At 41.7% G+C, this 18,145-nt stretch overlaps 1 protein-coding gene and 2 pseudogenes across 6 annotated transcripts in view; all 3 read right to left on the bottom strand.

Annotated features, from left to right (window-relative positions):
- Nucleotides 1–18,145, bottom strand: part of KLF8 (KLF transcription factor 8) — a 274,709-nt gene that overhangs the window by 87,000 nt on the left and 169,564 nt on the right. The window lies entirely within an intron of this gene.
- Nucleotides 380–10,402, bottom strand: LOC127484801 (methionine--tRNA ligase, cytoplasmic pseudogene; annotated as a pseudogene).
- On the bottom strand, nt 14,007–15,943 carry LOC138847728 (NXPE family member 3 pseudogene; annotated as a pseudogene).

Below are 18,145 nucleotides of genomic sequence, written 5' to 3'. Positions count from 1 at the left end.
CCATTCTCCGTTGCTTTTCCCTAGCAATTAGCTGATATCTGGATCAGAAGTGGAACATCTGGGACTTGAACTGGCACCCAAGTGGAATGCCAGCATTGCAGTCAGCCACCTTACCAGCTATGCCACAATGCTGGACATAAAGTGACTTTCTGTGAATCAAATTTTTCTCTTTACTTTTTTTTTTTAAAGATTTATTTATTTACTGAGAGGCAGAATTACAGACATACACACACACACACAGAGCACACACACACAGAGGGAGAGAGAGAGAGAGAGAGAGAGAGAACTTCTATCTGCTGTGTCACTCCCAAAATGGCTGCAATGACCGGAACTGGGAAGATCCGAAGCCAGGAGCTTCTTCTGGGTCTCCCATGTGGTTTCAGGGGCCCAAGCACTTGGGCCCTCTTCCACTGCTTTTCCAGGCCATTAGCAGATAGCTGGATAAGAATTGGAGAAGCCAGAACTCAAACCAGCACCCATGCGGGATGCTGACGCCACAGAGCTGGCCCCTCTTCACTTTTTCTTCTTGCCTTTGGGAATTTCAAGGGGTTTCTCTTCAGCTTAGAACCAACTACTTCTTTAGATCCAAGAGTTCTAGCCACCTCTGTAACAGGCTGGTTCTTGTCTGGCTTTTGTGCTTTCAGTTCCCAGACAGTGTTACGGTGTTTTGTTACATCATCCATCAGTATTTGCACCTTGATGTGGCCTAGTTGTTCTAACAGTCTTTAAAACTGCTGATTTGGTTTGAGAGGACATTTTTGCCTGGCCCCCTCCAAAGTGCTGTCTCTAACTTTCAATCTTGTTATTTTCCAGATTTTGGAAAAAGGGACTGAGTGTGCTAATCTGGTGTCCTGTTGGTAAGGTACACAAGAGGTTTGTGAGCAGGACACTGCAGGCTGGAAGTGGAAGCTGCAACTGGGTCTGGATGGTGGCATTAACCATGGGCATGCAAGGCTATAGCATGATTAACAGTAAGGCAGCTACATTCACTGCCAAGTTTGTCATTGTGACTGTCAGCTTGCTGTCAGCCTCACTGTCTTTAATCTTCTTCCTTGGATCATTTTTTTTTAACTTTTATTTAATGCATATAAATTTCCAAAGTACGACTTATGGATTACAATGGCTTTCCCCCCATACCGTCCCTCCCACCCACAACCCTCCCCTTTCCCACTCCCTCTCCCCTTCCATTCACATCAAGATTCATTTTCGATTATCTTAATATACAGAAGATCAGCTTAGTATACATTAAGTATGGATTTCAACAGTTTGCTCCCACACAGAAACATAAAGTGAAAAATAATAGATGATTTTTTTTTTTGATAGGCAGAGTGGACAGTGAGAGAGAGAGACAGAGAAAGGTCTTCCTTTGCCGTTGGTTCACCCTCCAATGGCCGCCGCTGCAGCCGGCGCACCGCGCTGATCCGATGGCAGGAGCCAGGATCCAGGTGCTTTTCCTGGTCTCCCATGGGGTGCAGGGCCGAAGCACCAGGGCCATCCTCCACTGCACTCCCTGGCCATAGCAGAGAGCTGGCCTGGAAGAGGGGCAACCGGGACAGAATCCGGTGCCCCGACCGGGACTAGAACCCGGTGTGCCGGCGCCGCAAGGTGGAGGATTAGCCTATTGAGCCACGGCGCCGGCTAATAGATGATTTTTTAAAATGATGATGAAATCAGAGCAGACCTATTGTCATGTTTAATCCCAGTGAGAGTCAAGTTGGGAATTGATAATTTCTTTTTTTTTTTTTTTTAACAGAGGATCAGTTTAGTATGCATTAAGTAAGGATTTCAACAGTTTGCACCCCCATAGAAACACAAAGTGAAATATATTGTTTGAGTACTCGTTATAGCATTAAATCTCAATGTACAGCACATTAAGGATAGAGATCCTACATGAGGAGTAAGTGCACAGTGACTCCTGTTGTTGACTTTACCAATTGACACTCCTGTCTATGGCATCAGTAATCTCCCTATGCTCCAGTCATGAGTTTCCAAGGCTATGGAAGCCCTCTGAGTTCTCCGATTCTTATCTTGTTTAGACAAGCTCATAGTCAAAGTGGAGGTTCTCTCCTCCCTTCAGAGAAAGGTACCTCCTTCTTTGATGGCCTGTTCTTTCCACTGGGATCTCACTCGCAGAGATCTTCTGCCAGAGTGTCTTGGCTTTCCATGCCTGAAATACTCTCATGAGCTTTTCAGCCAGCTCCGAATGCCTTTAGGGCTGATTCTGAGGCCAGAGTGCTATTTAGGACATCTGCCATTCTATGAGTCTGCTGAGATTCTCACTTCCCATGTTGGATCACTCTCCCCTTTATTTACTCCATCAGTTAGCGTTAGCAGGTACTAGACTTGTCTATGTGCTCCCTTTGACTCCCAGTCCCTTCACCATGACCAACTGTGAACTGAAACTGATCACCTGGAACAGTGAGATGGCATTGGTACATGCCACCTCGATGGGATTGAATTGGAATCCCCTGGTATGCTTCCAACTCCACCACTTGGGGCAAGTCAGCCTGAGCATGTCCCAAATTATACATCTCTTCCCTCTCCCATTCCCACCACCATGTTCAACAGGGATCACATTTCAGTTAATTTTCAACACTTAAGAATAACTGTGCATCAATTACAGATCTAAACCAGTCATATTAAGTAGAACAGATAAAAAAACTACTAAGAGGGATAATGTATTTAGTTGTTCATTAACAGTCAGGGCTATGCTGATCAAGCCACCATTTCCCATAGTGTCCACCTCACTCCAACAGGTTTCCCTCTTGGTGTTCAGTCAGTCGTCACCGATCAGGGAGAACATATGGTATTTGTCCCTCTGGGACTGGCTTATTTCACTCAGCATGATGTGTTCCAGATTCCTCCATTTTGTTGCAAATGACTGGATTTCGTTGTTTCTTACTGCGGTATAGTATTCTAAAGAGTACATATCCCATAATTTCTTTATCCAGTCTATCGTTGATGGGCATTTAGGTTGGTTCCAGGTCTTAGCTATTGTGAATTGAGCTGCAATAAACATTAGGGTGCAGACCTCTTTTTTGTTTGCCAATTTAAATTCCTTTGGGTAAATTCCAAGGAGTGGGATGGCTGGGTCGAACGGTAGGGTTATCTTCAGGTTTCTGAGGAATCTCCAGACTGACTTCCATAGTGGCTTGACCAGTTTGCATTCCCACCAACAGTGGGTTAGTGTCCCTTTTTCCCCACATCCTCGCCAGCATCTGTTGTTGGTAGATTTCTGCATGTGAACCATTCTAACCGGGGTGAGGTGAAACCTCATTGTGCTTTTGATTTGCATTTCCCTGATTGCTAATGACCTTGAACATTTTTTCATGTGCCTGTTGGCCATTTGGATTTCCTCTTTTGAAAAATGTCTATTGAGGTCCTTGGCCCATCTCTTAAGTGGGTTGTTGGTTTTGTTTTTGTGGAGTTTCTTGATCTCTTTGTAGATTCTGGTTATTAACCCTTTGTCTGTTGCATAGTTTGCAAATATTTTTTCCCATTCTGTCGGTTGTCTTTTCACTCTCCTCACTGTTTCTTTTGCAGTACAGAAACTTCTCAATTTGATGCAATCCCAATAGTTGATTTTGGCTTTGACTGCCTGTTTCTCCCGGGTCTTTTCCAGAAATTCTTTGCCTGTGCCAATATCTTGAAGGGTTTCTCCAATGTTCTCTAGTAACTTGATGGTGTCAGGTCGTAGATTTAGGTTTTTAATCCATGTGGAGTGGATTTTTGTGTAAGGTGTAAGGTAGGGGTCTTGCTTCATGATTCTGCACGTGGAAATCCAATTTTCCCAGCACCATTTATTGAATAGACTGTCCTTGCTCCAGGAATTAGTTTTAGATCCTTGATCAAATATAAGTTGGCTGTAGATGTTTGGGTTGATTTCTGGTGTTTCAATTCTGTTCCATTGGTCTATCCATCTGTTTCTGTACCAGTACCATGCTGTTTTAATTACAACTGCCCTGTAGTATGTCCTGAAATCTGGTATTGTGATGCCTCCGGCTTTGTTTGTGTTGTACAAGATTGCTTTAGCTATTCGAGGTCTCTTGTGCCTCCATATAAATTTCAGCATCATTTTTTCCAGATCTGAGAAGAAGGTCTTCGGTATCTTGATTGGTATTGCATTGAATCTGTAAATTGCTTTTGGGAGAATGGACATTTTGATGATATTGATTCTTCCAATCCATGAGCATGGAAGATTTTTCCATTTCTTGGTATCCTCTTCTATTTCTTTCTTTAAGGTTTTGTAGTTTTCATCGTAGAGATCTTTAACGTCTTTGGTTAAGTTTATTCCAAGGTATTTGATTGTTTTTGTAGCTATTGTGAATGGGATTGATCTTAGAAGTTCTTCCTCAGCCATGGCATTGTCTGTGTATACAAAGGCTGTGGATTTTTGTGCATTGATTTTATACCCTGCTACTTTGCCAAACTCTTCTATGAGTTCCAATAGTCTCTTAGTAGAGTTCTTTGGGTCCTCTAAATAAAGAATCATGTCATCTGCAAAGAGGGATAGTTTGAGCTCTTCCTTCCCAATTTGTATCCCTTTAATTTCTTTTTCTTGCCTAATAGCTCTGGCTAGAACCTCCAGAACTATATTGAATAGCAGTGGTGAGAGTGGGCATCCCTGTCTGGTTCCAGATCTCAGTGGAAATGCTTCCAACTTTTCCCCATTCAATAGGATGTTGGCTGTGGGTTTTTCATAGATTGCTTTGATTGTATTGAGGAATGTTCCTTCCAAACCCAGTTTGCTTAGAGTTTTCATCATGAACGGGTGTTGTATTTTATCAAATGCTTTCTCGGCATCTATTGAGATAATCATATGGTTTTTCTTCTGCAGTCTGTTAATGTGGTGTATCACATTGATTGTCTTGCGCACATTAAACCATCCCTGCATACCAGGGATGAATCCCACTTGGTCTGGGTGGATGATCTTTCTGATGTGTTGTTGCATTCTATTGGCGAGAATTTTATTGAGGATTTTTGCATCTATGTTCATCAGGGATATTGGTCTGTAATTCTCTTTCAGTGCTGCATCTTTTTCCGGCTTAGGAATTAAGGTGATGCTGGCTTCATAGAAAGAATTTGGGAGGACTCCCTCTTCTTCGATTGTTCTGAATAGTTTGAGAAGAATTGGAGTTAGTTCTTCTTTAAACATCTGGTAGAATTCAGCAGTGAATCCATCTGGTCCTGGGCTTTTCTTTGTTGGGAGGGCCTTTATTACTGTTTCAATTTCTGTCTCAGTTATGGGTCTGTTTAGGTTTTCGATGTCTTCCTGGTTCAATTTAGGCAGGTTGCATGTGTCCAGGAATCTATCCATTTCTGATAGGTTTCCCTGTTTGCTGGCATACAAGTCCTTGTAGTAATTTCTGATGATTCTTTTTATTTCTGTGGTGTCTGTTGTTACATTTCCTTTTTCATCTCTGATTTTATTGATTTGGGTCTTTTCTCTTCTTTTTTTAGTTAGTTGGGCCAATGGGGTGTCAATTTTGTTTATTTTTTCAAAAAACCATCTCTTCGTTTGGCTGATTTTTTGTAATGTTTTTCTTGATTCAATCCTGTTGATTTCTTCTCTGATTTTAATTATTTCTCTTCTCCTATTAGATTTGGGTCTGATTTGCTGTAGGTTTTCTAGATCCTTGAGGTGAATTGAAAGCTCATCTATTTGGTGTCTTTCCAATTTCTTGATGTAGGCACCTATTGATATAAACTTTCCTCTTAACACTGCTTTTGCTGTGTCCCATAAGTTTTGGTATGTTGTGCTGTTATCCTCATTTACCTCCAGAAAGTTTTTGATTTCTCTTTTGATTTCTTCTATGACCCATTGTTGATTCAGGAGCATGTTGTTCAATCTCCATGTGTTTGCGTATGCTCTAGGGATTCCTGAGTTGGTAATTTCCAACTTCATTCCTTTATGGTCTGAGAAGCTGCATGGTATGATTCTAATTCTTTTGAATTTGCTGAGACTCGCTTTATGGCCCAGTATGTGGTCAATCCTAGAGAAGCTTCCATGTACTGCTGAGAAGAATGTAAAATCTTTAGCTGTAGGATTGAAAGTTCTGTATATATCTGTTAGATCCATTTGGGCTATAGTGTCATTTAAATCTACTGTATCCTTGTTGATCTTCTGACCGGATGATCTGTCTATTTCTGAGAGTGGAGTATTGAAGTCCCCCAGTACTACTGTATTGGGGTCTAAGTCTCCCTTTAAGTCTGTTAATAAATCTTTTAGATAAACTGGTGCCCTGTAGTTAGGTGCATATACATTGATAATTGTTATATCTTCCTGTTGAAGTGATCCCTTAATCATGATATAGTGTCCCTCTTTGTCTCTCTTAACAGTTTTTGTGGTAAAGTTTATGTTGTCCGATATTAAGATGGCTATGCCCGCTCTTTTTTCATTTCTGTTGGCATGGTATATCTTTTTCCAGCCTTTCACTTTCAGTCTGTATGGATCTTTGTTGGAAAGATGTGTTTCTTGTAAGCAGCAAATAGATGGGTTTTGTTCCTTAACCCAATCAGCCAATCGGTGTCTTTTAACTGGACAGTTCAGGCCATTCACGTTCAAAGTGACTAATGATAAGTGGTAACTTTGCCCTGCCATTTGCCAAAGATAAGTTCTAATATATGCTTTGAATTCCCTGTGATCTTTTGCTGTGAGGTTTCCTTCCTTGGTTTCCTTCCTTTACCTTCTTTCATATTGATGACCGTGTTTCTGTGTTTCTGTGTGTAACACATCTTTAAGCATCTTTTGCAGGGCTGGACGAGTGGCAACAAATTCTTTCAATTTCTGTTTGCAATGAAAAGTCTTTATTTCACCTTCATTCACAAATGATAGCTTTGCAGGATATAATATTCTGGGCTGGCAGTTGTTCTCTCTTAGTACCTGGGCTATATCTCGCCATTCCCTCCTAGCTTTTAGAGTTTCTGATGAGAAGTCAGCTGTGAGTCTGATTGGAGATCCTCTGAGAGTAATCTGACGTTTCTCTCTTGCACATTTTAGGATCTTTTCTTTATGTTTCACTGTGGAGAGTTTAATTACAACGTGTCGTGGTGAGGATCTCTTTTGGTCGTGTTTATTAGGGGTTCTGTGGGCTTCCTGTACTAGGATTTCTCTGTCCTTCTCCAAACCTGGGAAATTTTCTGCTAATATCTCACTAAAAAGGCCTTCTAATCCTTTCTCCCTCTCCATGCCTTCAGGAACTCCTAGAACCCGAATGTTGGGTTTTTTAATAGTATCCTGAAGATTCCCGACAATATGTTTCAGATTTCTAATTTCCTCTTCTTTTCTTTGGTCTGACTGTATCCTTTCCTGTTCTCTGTCTTCTAAGTCCGATATTCTCTCTTCTGCTTCACCCATTCTGTTTGTAAGGCTCTCTATTGTGTTTTTCATTTGATCTATTGAATTCTTCACTTCAGTCACTATCACAGTTTCCTGTTGAACTAGTTGTTTCGTTTCATTTTGATTCCTCCTTAATATTTCATTTTCACGAGAGAGATTTTCTATCTTGTCCATTAAGGATTTGTGTAGTTCCAGAATTTGTTTTTGAGAACTTCTTAATGTTCTTATCAATTTTTTGAGATCTGCTTCTTGCATTTCTTCTATGTCATCATCTTCATAATCTTGAATTGGGGTGTCTTTTTCATTTGAGGGCGTCATAGTGACTTCCTTGTTTTTATTACCTCGGTTTTTGCGTTTGTTATTTGGCATATTGGAGATATTTGGTTTCTTCACTGTGGTGCTTTTTCTTGTTATACTATGACTCTAGATTAAGTGGACTATCTGTTTTTGATGGAGCCTTAGGGCTTGAGATGGGTGTGGCCTGAGAGCTCTGTTTGGTGTGCCAAAGGTGACACTCCCAGGTTAGGCGTGGTAAATCTCTCTCTCTCTCTTTTTTTTTTTTGATTCAAAAGGGAAGTAATTCCGCACAGCTGAACGAAGTTGGAGGTAGTTAGCAGGCAAATGATATACCCACAGGAGCCAGAGATCGGAAGCTCTTTCCCAAGATCCCCACAGGGAATCTGTTCTGCCCTCAGAGTGGGCTCAAATTCTCCTTCAGCCTCCCACTGGGTTGCCAAAGTTACGGAATTGTAGCGTCTCTGGAGAGTGCTCACGTGAATTCCGTGAGTTCTCTCCCCCACCGTCTCTTTTTTCACAGTCTCAGTTCAGTAGCACCACAAATTTACTAGCTCCTAATCTCCTGTTAATTCGCCCCGCCCAGAGTCAGGTTTTTCTGCTAGGCTCAGGGCCGGTGCAGACCTGAGGTCGCTCTGCTTATGACGTATGTCCAAGATGGCGCCTGCTCTTTGTCTTGCTCGCCCTTGAGAGGTGAGCGGAGAGAGAGAAACCCGTGTCCGTACTAGTCACCCTTTTTTCTCTCTCTCTCTCTCTCTTCCAGTTAGCCTTGTGAACTTCCCCCACCGGGGGTCGTTCCCTCTAGTCTCCTCTCTCCGCTTGCCTGCCGGTGTCTCGGGCTATTGAGGTTCGGCTCACCTCGCGTTCCAGCGCTGGTGTGTTGAGTCTGCCGCTGATGTCCCGAACTGTGGGCTCCCACGCTCTCCACGCAGGTCCGCTGTGAGTCACGCGTTCCGGAAGAGTTTCTTCTGCTGTTTCCTCCCCTACTCTTCCTTGAACCTGCAGTATCTCCACTTTTATTAAACTATCTCTCCCCAGACTATCATTGTGCTCCCTTCCTATTCCGCCATCTTGCCGGAAAACTTCCTTGGATCATTTACCTGAAAGTTTTAGTTGCCATGTTGATATATAGTGAGGACACTGTGTAAGGCATCCCAGATTTGAGCCTTCCTGCAGAAGCTGGTGATAGTTCTGGACCTCCAGGGTGACATGGGTCAACAAGCACTGATTATGTGGGGTAAGCACCATCTCATGTACATATCTCCCAAAAAACTTGGAAACAAACATCACAGATATGTTTATGAAGTTGTCCAGATTGTTAAGCAGGCTGTTATTCTTGAGCAGCCTGCCTGTCTAGCAGAAAGCACTGTCCTGGCCCTCAGACTGAATATAATGCAGTTAGAAGCACTAGATATCAGTAGTGATCCCTGTATCCTGGGCCATGTCCCCAAACACTCCTACACCCTTGGCTGTTATAAAATTTCCCATCCTTGTCGTTCAAGTACTCTTTTTACCTGGATATAGTTGTCCTCAGCTCTTAGTGCTAAACAAGGAAAGATTAAGCCATGGAAAGGAACATTGTCTTTGGCCATGAACTGATAAATGTCTACTTGCTCTGGGTTCTGCTACAGTTTCTCCCACTAGTCTGTGAGTGGGCTGTAACAGGCAAGTAGCCAATAGTTGTATAAAACTAGACGTAGAATATATCATCCTCAAAACTTTCTAAGGCTACAGGAGTCCCCATTTAAGGCCTCAGATTATGCAGTGCGGCTTGAGACCATCCTAAAACCAATGATGAATAATAAACTAGCCATTAGGTATGCAATAATTGCCAGGCAATGTCTTCCCCAACCACTCCCCCAGTGACTTTACCAGCTTAAAAAGGTGCAGGAACAGGTGCGTGGAGGACTTCACCGCAAGGTTTGACTAGCCGACTTTACACTGAGACTTCTTGAGCTCAACAGTATAGAAGAGCTTGCCACATTTGTCACACTGGTCACTCTAGGCTTTTTCATAACCAAAGAAGGGATGTACAGCCTGTACAAAGCAATCAGCCAAAGAGCTGGGCACAGTGTTCACACTGCATATTGCTTCACAGCATTTTGTTATACAAAATCTCATGACAGCAACCACTGGAAGATGTGCTGGTCTGTTGTCGAGTGGTGGTATAATCAAAAATATCAAAGGAGATATTAAACCAGCAGTAAATGTCAGCATGGATGACATGGTACTTGTTGAAGATCTCCTGGAGAGTCATGCCCTCCCACATAGCCTCTGGGGCTGTACCTTACTCATCTGTCTCATACAAATAGAGAGTGTTCAACTGGCAGAGATGAGAGTCCCCAGCAACAACATCATCACTGAGTATGGAACATTGTTGATATAAGGGTGGACAACTGTGGTGAGCATATTTCTTTGCCCAGCCACAGACAACACTGGATGCTGTTGGGGCCAAAGCAGGGGCAAGCTTTTCGGGCCCTTCTCTCAAGCAGTTACAGCTGTGGCAATCTCCTCAGCTAGTGTAGCCAGCTCCTTCTCATCAAGCTCAATGCTGACAGATCTCTGCTCGGGTAGCCAGGGCTGGGGATGCTTTCGGAGGTAGGGCTGAAGAGCCTGGACCTCCTGCTGTTTTATCACTGTCCTTGCAGTTGGCTGGCATGGTTTCTGGGCAAAGAAACTAAACACAATCCCTGGAGAAAGGACAGTCTCTTCAATAAAGGTGTTGGGAAAACTGGATCTATGCATGCAACAATATGAAACAAGACCCATATCTTACACCTTACACAAAAATCCTCTCAAAATGGATCAAGATAGACAAGCTTCTGCACTGCAAAAGAAAAACTCAGCAAACTGAAGAGACAAGGACGATAATGGGATAAAATATTTTCAAACTATGAAACTAATAAAGGCTTAATATCCAGAATCTATAAAGAGTTCAAGAAACTCAACAACAACAAAGCAATCCAGTTAAGAAATGAAATCAGCATATGAAAGAGTGATCTATGTCCCCACGTTTATTGTGGTTCAATTCACAATAGCTAAGATATGGAATCAACCCACTTGTCCATCAACTGAAGACTGGATAAAGAAATGATGATATAGATATAGATATAGATATAGATATAGATATAGATATATAGATACAGATATATATATACATACATATATATAATAGAATACTATACAGTGGTAAAAAATTAAATCCTGTTGTTTGTAATTAGAAACCATTATACTTACTGAAATAAGCCAGTTCCCAAAAGACAAATGCCACCTATTTCCTGATCTGTGGTAACTAACAGAGTACCTAACAGATAATCTATAGGAGTGAAATTGACATTTTGAGATTTGATGATTTTTAACAGCCTTTGTCTCTACTGTTGAGGAACATTTTTTTCGTACTATTTGTTGAACTCTTTGCTTAGGGTTAATCTTATGAGTATAAAGTTAACTTAAAATATATTTTTTGTACAAATTAAGAATGGGAATAGGAAAGGAAGGAGGAAGAAGGGTGGGAGGGAGGATAAGGTGGGGAGTATCACTATGTTCCTGAATCTGTAACTAGGAAATACATGAAATTTGTTTACTTTAAATAAATTTTTTTTAAATGGGTAAAAGACTTGAACAAGCATTTTTCAAGAGAGGAAATTCAAGTGGCCAACAAACACATGAAAAAATGCTCAGGTCACTAGCCATCAGGGAAATGCAAATCAAAACCACAATGAGATTTAATCTCACTCCAGTTAGAATGGCTCTAATACAGAAACCAACACATAAATGTTGGCAAGGGTGTAGGGAAAAATGTACCCCTAATGCATTGTTAGTGGGAATATAAACTGTTGCAGCCACTGTGCAAGGCAATATGGAGATACCTCAGAAATCTGAATACAGAGCTACCATATGACCCAGACTTCCCACTCCTGGAAATTTACCCAAACAAAATGAAATCAGTATATGAAAGAGTTATCTGTACTCCCATGTTTATTGCAGCTCAATTCACAATAACTCAGATATGGAATCAACCCAGTTGTCCATCAGCTGATGACTGGATGAAGAAATTATGTTAAATATATACTACAAATACTATATAGTGGAAAAATTGAAATCCTGATGTTTGCAACAAAATGGATGCAATTGGAAACCATTATACTTTGTGAAATAAACCAGTCCCCAAAATACAAATACTATATGTTTTCCCTGATCTATGGTAACTAATAGAGTACCAAAAATGTAATATATATTAGTGAAATTCACATTTTTGATATTCGATGATTGTTTACAGCCTTTGACTCCTCCATTGAGGAAAAGTGTTTTTTCTTCATACTATTCTTTGAACTCTTTACATAGTGTAGGGTTAATCTTATGAGTATAAAGTTAACTGAAAATAGATATTTATAAAAATTAATAATGGGAATAGGAGAGGGAGGAGGAAGAAGTGTGGAACATGGGTGGGAGGGAGGAAGAAGCAGTGTGGAACATGGGTTGGAGGGAGGGTAGAGTGGGAAGTATCACTATGTTCCTGAAGCTGTATATAGGAAATACATGAAATTTGTAAACCTTAAATTAAAATTTAAAAAGATATCATTTGTCTTGATCCTCCTTGGGGGCATTTAGCAACATTGATGTCCCTCCTTCTTGCAAATCTTCTGTGACACTGCATTTTCAAGTTTTTCATATTTATTTATTTTTTTAATTTTTTTGACAGGCAGAGTGGACAGTGAGAGAGAGAGACAGAGAGAAAGGTCTTCCTTTGCTGTTGGTTCACCCTCCAATGGCCGCCGCGGCCAGAGCGCTGCGGCCGGCGCACCACGCTGATCCAAAGGCAGGAGCCAGGTGCTTTTCCTGGTCTCCCATGGGGTGCAGGGCCCAAGCACCTGGGCCATCCTCCACTGCACTCCCTGGCCACAGCAGAGAGCTGGCCTGGAAGAGGAGCAACCGGGACAGAATCCAGCGCCCCAACCGGGACTAGAACCCGATGTGCCGGCGCCGCTAGGCGGAGGATTAGCCTAGTGAGCCGCGGCACCGGCCCAAGTTTTTCATATTTCAACATCTCTGCTTCTCTGTGTCCTTCTTCGCTCCTCTACTTTGTTTTTCCGCCTAATTGTAAACTTTTCCCAAAGTTCACCCATGTTATCATGGTAGACCTATGCATGTAAATTCAAATAACTAGAGTGGCCAAAGTAATACAAAGTAGTGAAAGCAATTGAAAGAAAACTTTGGAAAACTTAACTTAACTGTGTATTCCACATCAAAAGGGATTGCTGCTACTAAGCTTTAGTTGGAAAGTGAGTCCCAGTCCTGCTAATTTTTTTTTTTTTTGAAAAATCTTTTACTGGCCCATCAAGCTTTACTCTACTCCCAGTGGGAAAGAATTGATATTGGTTCTTCTGGTTGTACACTGGTTATTAAAGAAAAATGGTATGATATAGAAATAAAATTGCGTCAATTGTTTTACTGGTAGTTGCACACAGAATATAGGTATTAATAGATCACTTTTTGGAAAATTTTGTATTGAAACAATAAAGTTTTCAAATAAAAAAGAAATACTTATCACATATTTAATAGCTAATTTTATTAACTTCTAATTAGATTTTAATTTATGGTTTTGGAATATAATTCAAAATAACAACACTTGAAATTGGCAGAAAACTCTTCTACAACTTTATAATAATCAATAGCATTCTTTACATAGAAGTCAATTCTTCAAACCCTCAGGCTTCAGAACATAAAATAAATTTTCATTTATAGATTTCCCTTTTTCAGTTCCAAAAATGTTTATTCTAGAGTAAGCATTCATCACATAAAATGTAGCTGAATCAAGTAAGAATCATTCAACACAAATATCAATTCAAAGCACAGATTTTATGTATACTGCTTTCATATTTCCCTTTTACTTCTTTTCTAGATAACAGAAGAGAATTGTTGATATTCTCATTATAAAATTCTGACCAAGCACATTGGTCTTTTCAAGTAATTCATAACAGGTATAGTATCAAGACAAACTCCTGAAACACAGTCAGTGTGTTCACGTGTGCTTGAGTACACGCCTTCTCTAGTTCACCCCTGAAGACAGACCACTTGTGCTTTTCAAGCACATGTGCTCAATTTATTTTACCAGATAAAATATAAAACATTCCACTACCAACTGAAGGAGTCACTTCCATTTAAGTCAGAACATTTTTTCACATTCTTTAGCATAGTAATCTCTCCCCCAGGAGAAGCTACTTTAAATGATACTCATTAACATCTTTGGTTATAAGAGTAGTACAGTATGTAGATGCTGATAATAAGGTTTCTATCATAGCTATGTCCAGATTGGAAAAAACCCTAAGTAGACATAAATGTAACCTGCATTTTCTAAGCTCCTGACAAATCACTATATAGAGTTCAGCTCTGTTTGAAATTTTGTACATAAAAATGGCAGACATCTCTCAAAAGGGCTCCCGTATACTTTCAGTAATGCACATCAACTGGAAAGGTCATGAATGTGATTCCTCTAGTCCCCTCCAAGGCAGTCTAGGTATCCAAGGGACAAACAAGACAAGAACATGTCCAGCTGGTTCTTCACAATAACTTTATCTGGATGAAACTTTTGGGACAGATAATTGGCTAGGGTCATCTCCCAGGCACCCACAAGATATACTCCACCCCCTGAGAACATCCTGCAAAGAATTGTGTGCAGCTGGAAGTTATACCAGTCACTGTTGAAAAGGCTCATCTCAGGTCCCAGCTCTTGGGCATTGGCTGTCCAGATGACGATCACAGTTTTAGGACTTTGATCCAGGAGGTAGACCACTGCTCGCTGGATGTTCCTGAGCCGCCAGATGTACACTTTTAAGGGGAAAGTAATGAAGTGAGACCATATGGCTATGGCAACCACTGTATTCTTCCCTCCCATGATGCCATTCAACTTGTTCGCCACAAAATGGAGCTTACTGCTAAACACAGTCATGAAGCAGATGCATGAACCATGGTAGCAGTATTTGAGCAGGATGTTGTGCTTCTGGTCCACTGCAAGGAAGGGATCCACATTCTTGGGACTAGCCAAGTTAAACTCCACTAAATCTGAAACAAAGGTTTTGAGCTATTCAAACCACTGTTTGATTGTTGAGTCACCAAATAAATATACCATTTTGCTCTGTAAGCATTCTGTTATGTTGTCTGGGTTATTAAACTGGTGCATTTTAAACTTACTCGGCCTCCATTGCTCTTTGTAGTAATAACCAGAAGGAAAAGAAAGCCTTGAAATACTTTTAGGTTGCTAGTTTCTTTTATATTACTGGGAATCACAGTCACCCAATCAGTTCCACTAAAGTTGATTGGCACTTTGATATTGACACCACTCTGGAATAAAGCACTCTCTGCAGCATTGAGAAAGCCCTTCAGGTATCCACCTTTGAAATGATTAATTTTGCTTCTGCAAGAAAGCTTCTTTGGTTTGAAGCAGAAACAAGGTTCTCCAGTATAGAGATCTGTAAAGTTACACAGGGGTAAACTCCCAGGAAGACACGGGCACTCTGTTGTTTCAGAAATTCTTCCTGAACAGACTCTTGAAACAAACCCTGTTTGGTTTCTCTTCCTGTAGGTGCTAAAGAACTCTGATCCCACCACTGGGGTGGACCAGAGATATAGACAATTTAACTTTGCCTGGCCAAAGCAAACTAAAAAAAAACCTTGTAAAACCCATTCTGGTAGCCTACCACTCTGCCCACGGCCCCTGCCTGAAGCTTGGGGGAGTGGATTCCAGCCTGCAGGTAGTCTTCACCATACTTCTTGGGCTTTCGATGACAATCCTGAATATGAACCAGTACTTCCAACTGACTTCCCACCCTGAAGAGGGTTGCATAGTTCAAGATGACAAAGTAACTAGAATAAGGGTCAGTGTTTTTCACAAAAGAGACTAGGTCCACATCAGGCACCTGCCACTGCAAGGCTGCCAGCAATGAGTCTTCCTCCATGTGTTCCTGGCTGGAAAGGGTCTGGTCCTCATAGCCACAGTGCAGATTCCAGCTAATACTTGTTGCCTGGGAGGAAAAAAATTGGCAGTCGCTGTTGATGAATGTGGCTGAAACATTCATGGTCCAAGTACTCCACCTGAGTCACATTGATGATTAGCACCACCACGAACACTACGAGCAGACAGCAGAAAAGCCGGAGTCTGAAGAAATTTGTCTGCATGGTCTGGCTGTGGCTTGATCACCCATGGCTGATACCATACTATCTTCATTCCTCAAAATTCCATGTCTTTGTTTTTCTGAACTGCAGAAAAGCTTACAGTTTAATTTGCCTATATCATAATACAAGGCTTAAGAGTTATTTGCGTAGAAGAGAAACTGCAGTTGATTGAAGAAACACATTTTTTCTTCAGCTAACTCCTGGACCTTCCCTTGTACTTCTTCTAAAGTAGGGTCCCATGGATATGATACCATAGATAGAGAAGTATTCAAATGAATTAAATAAACCACAAAGTCCTAAGTGCTCAGAGATTCAGCTGCTGGCGATTCGATCTCTACCAGCAGGATACACTGACCCTATTAAATCTTTGGATTCTCAAAGAGAAACCAAAAATTCGATCTTTTTGGAAAATTTAAGATTTTTTAATATTGGAAAATGACAATTTTAAGTATATCTTTGAGGCATTATGAATCTCTCTACAACTTAATTTCAACTGTCCACTGTACTTGGACTTTGAATTTCATGTAACCACATTTACATGAGCCCCTAATCTAGATTTCTAGCCATGATCTCTATCCCAAGTTCAAAATTTTTACATCTAAATATCCATTAAATGTCTCCATCCAGATGTTATAGGTATGTATATCTATCAATATATCCAATTATATTCATTTGTACCACCACTATCCTAGTTCCAACCACCTCCTGATCTCTGCTTTAATTTTTCCCAACAATCCACTCTTCACCTAAAGAAACTTTTGAATATGCTTTTTTATTAAAAAAAGATTTATTTATTTGTTTGAGAGACAGAAAGAAAAGTCTTCCATCCACTGGTTCACTCCCCAAATGGCCACAATGGCTGGAGCTGGGTCTATCCAAAGCCAGGAGCCAGGAGCCTCCTCCAAGTCTCCAACATGGATGCAGGGGCCCAAGCAGTTGGACCATCTTCCATTGCCTTCCAAGGCCATCAGCAAAGAGCTGTACTTGAAGTGGAACAGCTGGGACTTGAACCAGTACCCATGTGGAATGCCAGTGAGACAGGCAGAGACTTAACATCACAGTGCTGGCCCCCAAATATGTTTTTATAAATTATTTAATTATTTTTGAAAAATAAAGCAATATAGAGAGAACCTGATTCACTCTGATTCATATCTTCTGATTCACTCTACAAATGCCTGTGATGACCAGGACTGGAACAGGCCAAAGCTAGGAGTCTGAAAGTCTATTCGAGTCTCTCATGCAGTTGGCAGGGGTCCAAGGTCTTGGGCCATCTTTGGTTGCTTTCCCAGGAGCATTAGCATGGAATTGGGAGCAGAGCAGCTGGGGCTTGAATGTGCTCTGATATGTGATGGTGGCATAGTAATGCAGCAGCTTAATCCATTGCATCACAACACCAGCTCCATCTTTGATGTTTTGAATAAGATTTAAACCTCTGGCCGGTGCCGCGGCTCACTAGGCTAATCCTCCGCCTAGCGGCGCCGGCACACCGGGTTCTAGTCCCGGTTGGGGCGCCGGATTCTGTCCCGGTTGCCCCTCTTCCAGGCCAGCTCTCTGCTGTGGCCAGGGAGTGCAGTGGAGGATGGCCCAGGTGCTTGGGCCCTGCACCCCATGGGAGACCAGGAAAAGCACCTGGCTCCTGGCTCCTGCCTTTGGATCAGCGTGGTGCGCCGGCCGCAGCGCTCTGGCCGCAGCGGCCATTGGAGGGTGAACCAACGGCAAAGGAAGACCTTTCTCTCTGTCTCTCTCTCACTGTTCACTCTGCCTGTCAAAAAAAAAAAAAAAAAAAAAGATTTAAACCTCTATACAGGCCGGGGTGCCGCGGCTCAATAGGCTAATCCTCCGCCTGCGGTGCCGGCGCACCGGGTTCTAGTCCCGGTCGGGGCGCCGGTTTCTGTCCCGGTTGCCCCTCTTCCAGGCCAGCTCTCTGCTGTGGCCAGGGAGTGCAGTGGAGGATGGCCCAAGTGCTTGGGCCCTGCACCACATGGGAGACCAGGAGAAGCACCTGGCTCCTGCCTTCGGATCAGTGTGGTGCGCTGGCTGCAGTGCTCTGGCCGCGGCGGCCATTGGAGGGTGAACCAACGGCAAAGGAAGACCTTTCTCTCTGTCTCTCTCTCTCACTGTCCACTCTGCCTGTCAAAAAAAAAAAAAAACACCTCTATACAGTTTATAAGGCCTTGCGTTGTCTGGGTTTATAGATTTTACCTTGACTATAGCCCTCTGATAAATAAATCAATATATACATTTCATAACTCGTTAACTTATCTTTAATTAATTATTTTTTATTTCTCCTCCTAAAGAAATCTTTTATTTAAGGAATACAAACTTCACGAGTACAACTTT

This window comes from Oryctolagus cuniculus, chromosome X (genome assembly GCF_051225735.1).
Source record: "Oryctolagus cuniculus isolate XC-2025 breed Fujian yellow rabbit chromosome X, ASM5122573v1, whole genome shotgun sequence".
In the NCBI taxonomy this organism is placed as follows: domain Eukaryota; kingdom Metazoa; phylum Chordata; class Mammalia; order Lagomorpha; family Leporidae; genus Oryctolagus; species Oryctolagus cuniculus.
This window is presented reverse-complemented; position numbering and strand designations above follow the sequence as displayed.